This window comes from Chrysochloris asiatica, unplaced genomic scaffold (genome assembly GCF_000296735.1).
Source record: "Chrysochloris asiatica unplaced genomic scaffold, ChrAsi1.0 scaffold00443, whole genome shotgun sequence".
Taxonomy (NCBI): Eukaryota; Metazoa; Chordata; class Mammalia; order Afrosoricida; family Chrysochloridae; genus Chrysochloris; species Chrysochloris asiatica.
Window position 1 is genome coordinate 965273 of NW_006408961.1, and position 7539 is coordinate 972811.

Genomic DNA, 7539 nt, shown 5'->3' on the forward strand with positions numbered 1-7539 from the left:
AAGAGACCCAGGATAAGCAGAACAACGCTTAAGAACAAGAAGAAGGTTGGAGGCCTGTCACTCCCCGACTTTAAAATATACTACATGGCGACAGTGGTAAAAAAATCTCTTGCACCTCTATTTCTGCAGATCACTTACTGGTTCCTGCACTGGGAGAACTCTCTTGTTCCTTTATCCATTCTATAGGGTTTTCAAGGTTATGATCTTTTGGAAGCAGATTTTCAGATTTGCCTTACATGGAATATCTGGGCTAGTATTTAACCAGTTAAATGTTTGCCTTATCCTGGAACTCATTTGGTTTTAGACAATAGAAGTTAAGAATTGTTGTTATTAGGTGCCATCAAATCAGTATCAACTCATAGCAACCTTATGCACAACAGAATGACACATTGCCTGATCCTGGGCCGAACTCACTATTGTTGCCACACTTGAGCCCATTGATGTTGCCACTTTGCCAATCCATCTTGCTGGGGGTCTTCTTCTTTTTCTCTGACCCTCCATCTTAACAAACATGAAATTCTTCTCCAGCGACTGGTCCCTCCTGAAAATGTGTCTGAAGTATGAGAGACTAAGTTTTGCCATCCTGGCCTCCAAGGAACACTCTGACTGCATTTTTTCCAATACAGATCTGTTTGTTCTTTTGGCAGCTCATGACAATTTCAATATTCTCCTCCAACACCATAAATCAAATGCATACATTTTTCTATGGTCTTCCTTATTCACTGCCCAGATTTTACGTTCATTATGAGTTTATTAAAAATATCATGTCTTGAGTCAGGCGCACCTTAGTCCTCAAGCTGACATCTTTGTTTTTCAACACTTTAAAAAGTTCTTGTGCAGAAGATTTGAATTCTTTATGGCTGCTTCCATGAGTGTTGATGGTTGATCCAAAAAGAATGAAGTCCTTGACAACTTCAGTCTTTTCTCCACTGATATGAATGTTGCTTAATGATTCAGTGGTGAGAATTTTTGTTTATTTACATTGAGATGCAATCCATACTGAAGATTGTGGCTGTGGTCTTTGATCTTCATCAGTAAATATTGTAAGTCCTCTTCACTTTCAGCAACCAAGGTTGTATCATCTGCATATCACAGGTTGTTAATGAGTCTTCCTTCAGTCCTGATGCCATGTTTTTCTTCATGTTACTGAGTTCCTAGGATTATTTGCTCAGCATACAGGTTGAATAAGTATAGCAAAAGAATACAACCCTGTTGAAAACTTTTCTTAATTTAAAACCATTCATTTTCCCCATGTTCTGTTCAAACAGCTGCCTCTTGGTCCATCTACAGATACCTCATGAGCACATTTAAGTTTTCCAGAAGACATGATAAATTATAAAAAGTGGTTTGTCAAATTCTAACAGGTACAGAGAAAGATTAAAGAGATATTTGACTCTCAATAGCTCAGATTGATATTACCATGGTCAATTTTAGATCATCTTCATATGTGAATCAAGGAACTAAATTATAAAATTAGTAATACCATCTACTTATATTTACTAGAACTTGTCTATGATGAAATATTCATTTAAACAAATAAAAATTCAGTAAAATTAGCATTACATGCCCTTTCTTTAGTTGATTTCTTCAATAGCTCTTCTCCGTTATTGCTATTTATATTCTGTAGGTAATAATCCACTGTAGCATTCATGATAAGTCTCCTAACTCACCAATGTATTCTACAAGTATAAAGGAAAGAAAGCAAATTGAATTATGCTAATTTATTTAGACAAAATATATCATAACATATAATCAGGAAAGGAGAAAGCTACAATAGAATTAGTGACTTAATTTTCAATCTAATCTCCTAAAGAAAAGTAGCATCTGCATTACATCATTAAGACAAAGACAGAATCTCTGAAGAGGATTCTGAAGGTACTTATGTTAATTGCAAGCAGTTTATTTTTTGTGATAGCTATTTGACATATTATATCACTTCATTTTAATACAATATAATGATGTAAGAGAGTGCAAAGACTAATGGATATATAACTCATAGAGACTTTTAAAAAAATTATAGTTAGCATTAGCTGAACCAATAGCTATAATTTTCTATTTCCATTAATTTTCCTATTATTTAATGTTCTTCAGCATGTATTTATCACATAATTTTATCCATCAAGAATATCCAACAATGCAGTAAATTGCCTAACACCATTACACTTCCAATTTTCCCCAAAATTGTTCATGTGGATTATATTCATAATTTTATTCAAAACTTCAATTAATCTGAGAATATTTTTTGATCCTCCCTCTTTGCTCCCAAACCTTGCATTCCAAAAATGATCAATACATCCTGATTGCATGTTTGATCAATTAGATCAATTAGTTACATATAGTGGTATTTTAAAATTTGTTAACAAGGTTTCACCTAAAAAAATATATTGAGTTTATGCTAAGCTATTTTAATCATTGTTCATTGTATATTAATGTAAAACATTTTACTTTCTTGTACTTCATCAAGAGCAAGCCAGTGATTCCCTTTGACTGGGTTTGAATCTAGATTAGTGTGCTAAATGTCTACTAATTGATAAAGCATGAACAGAAATAATAATAATAGTGATACACTTAGAAATGGCAAGGAAAGAAGGTTTCCATAAAATAAACGTTCATTGTTTGTACATATTTGACAGAATATCTAAACTCTTAGGGTTTCCCACTTGAATGAAAACAATATTAAGTAGGGGCACTGCTATTAGAAAGAAATCGAACACATTTGCCTAAAAATTTGAAATTTCCTGAAAGAACAATAGTGCCAAGAATTGAAACATGGTGGAAAATGATTTACCCTGAAATTGTACTGCAATCAAACTTTATTTCTCCACTTTGCCTTCCAAAATCATTGATTGTCCTTAAACCATGTAGGAGCTATGTCTGAAAATCCTTAACTACACAAGGGGAAAAGAGAATCAAACTCAAAATCAGCCTAAGGCTGATTCCTATGAAGTGGAATGCAGACATGTTTCTACACTACAACATTCTTAACCTTGTTTTGATACCAACCATTCCTCTCTCAGCTTTCTGTGCTTCACATCTGGGTTTGATAATACATTGCAATGACCACACATAATTTATATTTAAAAAGTCACAATTATGGGATTTATTAATGAAATGAAGAGGTTACAATTCAGTATCAAAACCAACTCAGAATGCAGCAGTTTCCCAATTAGGAACGCCTCTTGTCTGTCATACTGTAGACATGCCTCACCTTTGTCTTCCACTTCTGAACTAAGTGGCCCCTTGACCTCTGTCTCAGTTGATGGGCCTAGACCCCACAGCTGCTGTATCTCTTCATGTTATGACCTCTGCCATCACCCATGTCATCTCTTGTTGTCAATTCTTGATGTTGCCAATCACAATCTCCTTTTACTGTCACACCTTGGCATCTCACAATCCACTCATGCTCTTCCTTCTTGATGGTCTTGTCATCTTGCAACTCTGCTTCTGAAATGGCTACGTTTAAACATACATCAAAAGCAAAACTAACCAACCCCCACCTTAGAGTTGTATATAACTTATTTGCATGGCCCCATCCAATCACTTACTTGATGGTAATTAAGAAGCCATTAGATAAAAAATCCATATCAATTAAACTCAAGGTACCACAGAATGATGATATGAAAAGCACTATACAACGATATAGAAGACAAATCTAGAAACTATAAATTTTATGAGTCAAACTATAAAACTTATGAGTCAGTGTAAAGCATGAAACACATTACAGACATTCCCTATCGTTGCTGATGTTGTTAGGTGCCATAGAGCTGGTACAAATTCATAGAGATCCTATTTACAACAGAATGAAATAATGCCTAGTCCTTGGCCAACCACACAATTGTTGCCATGATTGAGCCCATTGATGCTGCCACTTTGCTAATCCATCTCACTGAGAGTCTTCCTCTTTTTCTCTGACCCTCCACCTTAAAAACATTATACTTTCTTCAGTGACTGGTCCCTCCTGACAATATATCCTAAGTGTGAGAGATGAAATTTTGCCATCCTGGACTCCACAGAGCACTCTGGCTGCACTTCTTCTAACACAGATCTGTTGGTTCTTTTGGCAGCCCGTGCCACTTTCAATATTCTTCTCCAACATCATAACTCAAAAGCATCAATTCTTCTGTGCTCTTCCTTATTCACTGTCCAGCTTTTGCATGCATATGAGGTTATTGAAAATACCATCGCTTGGGTCAGGCACAACTTAGTCCTCAAGCTGACATCTCTGCTCTTCAACATTTTAAAAAGGTCTTGTGCAGATGATTTGCTTAATGCAAAATGTCGTTTGAGTTCTTGACTGCTGCTTCCATGAGTGTTAATAGTTGATCCAAGAATAATGAAGTCCTTGACAGCTTCAATCTTTTCTCCATTGTAATGAATGTTGTTTATTGGTCCAATGGTAAGGATTTTTGTTTTCTTTACATTGAGATGTAATCCATACCAAAAGCTGTGGTCTTTGATCATCAGCAAGTATTTTAATTCCTCTTCACTTTCAGCAAGCGAGGTTGTGTCATGTACATATCGCAGACTGTTAATGAGTCTTACTCCAAATCTGATGCCACATTTTACTTCATATAATCTAGCTTCTCAGATTATTTGCTCAGCATACAGGTTGAATAAGTATGGTGAAAGAATACAACCTTGTCACACACCTTTCTTCATTTTAAAACATTCAGTTTTCCCATGTTCTGTTTGAATAACTGCCTTTTGGTCTAAGTACAGATTCCTCATGAGCACAATTAAATGTTCAGGAATACTCATAATTTGCAATGTTGTCCATAGCTTATCATGATCCACACAATCAAAAATATTTGTGTAGCCAATAAAGCACAGGTAACCATCTTTCTGGTATTCTCTGCTTTCAGCCAAGATACATCGGACATCAGCAATGATATCCCACATTCCATGGCCTCATCTATATCTGGTTTGATTCTTTGTAAGTTCTATGTCAATGTGTGCTTGCAGTCATTTCTGTATTACCTTTTGTAAAACTTTATTCACATGGGATATCAAAAATATTGTCCTATGATTTCTGCATTCTATTGGGTCACCTCTCTTTGGAATGGGCACAAATATGGATCTTTTCCAATCAGTCGGCCAGATGTCTTCCAAATTTCTTGGCAAAGATGAGTGAGTACCTCCTGTGCCACCTCACTTTCCTGAAAGATTTCAATTTTTATTCCATCAATTCCTTATGCCTTTCTCTTTGCCATTTCCTTCAATACACCTTGGTCTTCCTCCTTCCGTGTCATTGGATCTTGATCATATGCTACCTCTTGAACTGTTTGAACATCAACGGTTTACTTTTGGTACAGTGACTCTGTGTATTCCTTCCTATCTCTTTTGCTACTTTCTGCCTCACTCAATAATTTCCCCAGAGAATCCTTCAATAACGAAATTTGAGGCTTGAGTTTTTTCTTCAGTTCCCCCAGCTTGAGAAATGCTGAGCATGTTCTTCCCTTTTGGTTTTCTGAATCTAGTTCTTTGCACATTTAGTTTAATATTTGATTTTGTCTTCTGGAGCTAACCTTTGGAATTTTCTGTTAAGTCCTTGTACCTCCTAATGTCTTCCATTTGCTTTAACATCTCTACACTGGAAAGCAAGTTTCAGTGTCTCTTCTGTTACCCATTTTGGTCTTTTCTTTCTTTCTTTCTTTCTTGACTTTTTAATGACTTTTTGCTCTCTTCCTGTATGATGTTCTTGAAGTCATCCTACAATTCTTCTGGTCTTTGATCTTTAGTGTTTAATGTATCAAATATGTTCTTCAGATGATCTCTAAATTCAGGTGGAATATAGTCAAGTTTATATTTTGGCTCTTATGGTCTTGTTTTCATTTTTTGTAAAACCTGGCAGTGTTTCATTTTGTTAAGCATAAATTACTATGAGTCAGAATCAACTCGATGGTACCTAATAACAATAATATAATATACTAACATTTTACTAAATGACATTAGATACCTTAGATGGAAATCACAACTAAGTTTTCCAATTTTCCTAAATATCCATGTTAAAGACAGAGTTAGGAATTAAATTTATTACTAAGGTATTCCTCCTATTAGGAGTAAAATCAATTCCTATGTCTGTCACCCATTTCAGGAGGTAGTGTATTATAATGAACTGATGTTACAAAAGGAAGAAGACCAGACTATGCTGGAGGCATCAGAGAACAACATGTTTCTAGTAGCTGCCTGAATGCACACTAAAATGTTTTTTTAAAAAACTGATGTAGGGCTGGAGTACTCACTTGTCTACCCCAAGAAATTAGTAGGACATTTCCTTGGCTAACCGACTATATTTATGAGCATTTCTAAAAAAGTTGACTCTACAGAATGCAGAAATTATTGAACAATATAATTAATTTCAAATGTAAGTAAAATTTGCTAAAGATAATTCTAAAATGGTTGCAGCAGTATATTGATAGAGAACTTCAGAAAATTGCTCTAGATTCAGAGGAGGATATGGAATGAGGGATATTATTGCTGATGAATTTCAACTGAATCTGGGGAGTTCCAGAAAGAAGTTTATTTATGTTTTATTGACTGCAAAGGAATTCTATTTTGTGGATCATAACAAATTATGGATGACATTATGAAAAATGGGAATTTGTAAACATTTAATTGTGCTCATGAAGAAGCTGTACGTAAGTTATTCAAACAAAACAATGAAAGCTCTATGGTTTAAAATCAGGTAAGATGTGTGTCAGGTATCATTTCATCTTATTTATTCAATATATATATGCAGAGCAAATATCTGCAGAGTCTAACTGTATGAAAACCATGGTATAAGGATTTTAGGAAGGCTCGTTAAGAACTTCTGATATACTTATTGAAGAAACTTAAGCTTCTTGTTCTAACGACTACTGAAAGGCTGAGGAATGGGAAATAAATACTAATTCATACTCTCTGTTTTCTTCAGCAGCATCTCCCCTTCTCATCAAATATTCCCCAGGTTGCTGTACTTATCTGAGTAGGTTAATGAGTTTTGAAATAGTAAATTCTAAATTTTTTTCAAGTGTATTGCTTGGTTTTTAATTTATTGTTTTTGGTGAAAAGACCTACCTCATTATTTTGAGACATCACTCCTTGTTATTTATCTTACTTGTTTGATATAAGAATTGGCATTTGTAATCCATTTAGCATTTTCAATCCAGACTGTAGTGTGAAAGAAGAAAAATAAATAGTTGAATACTCTTAATTGTAATCTCATATTTGTTTACCTCTTGAAAATCAGAAACCACTTTTAAAATACTTTCAAAGAGTTCACTCACATTTCTTCATAGAACTTTAAGCTTCTGTCCACTACCTTATCTAAACTCACCCTCAAATTATTATGTATTTGTTGTGATTGCAGCCTTTTGTATGTACCAGAATTTGTATTAGTTATCAGTCCAACAAAATACATTACATTAAATCTAAGTGGGAAGTCAACAATCAGTCATACTATTATTTCAATAGGTAAAAACTAAATTGTTGATGTTATTGTTAGGTGTCATCGAGTCGGTACCGACCCTTAGTGACCTTATGCACACCAGAACAAAACAC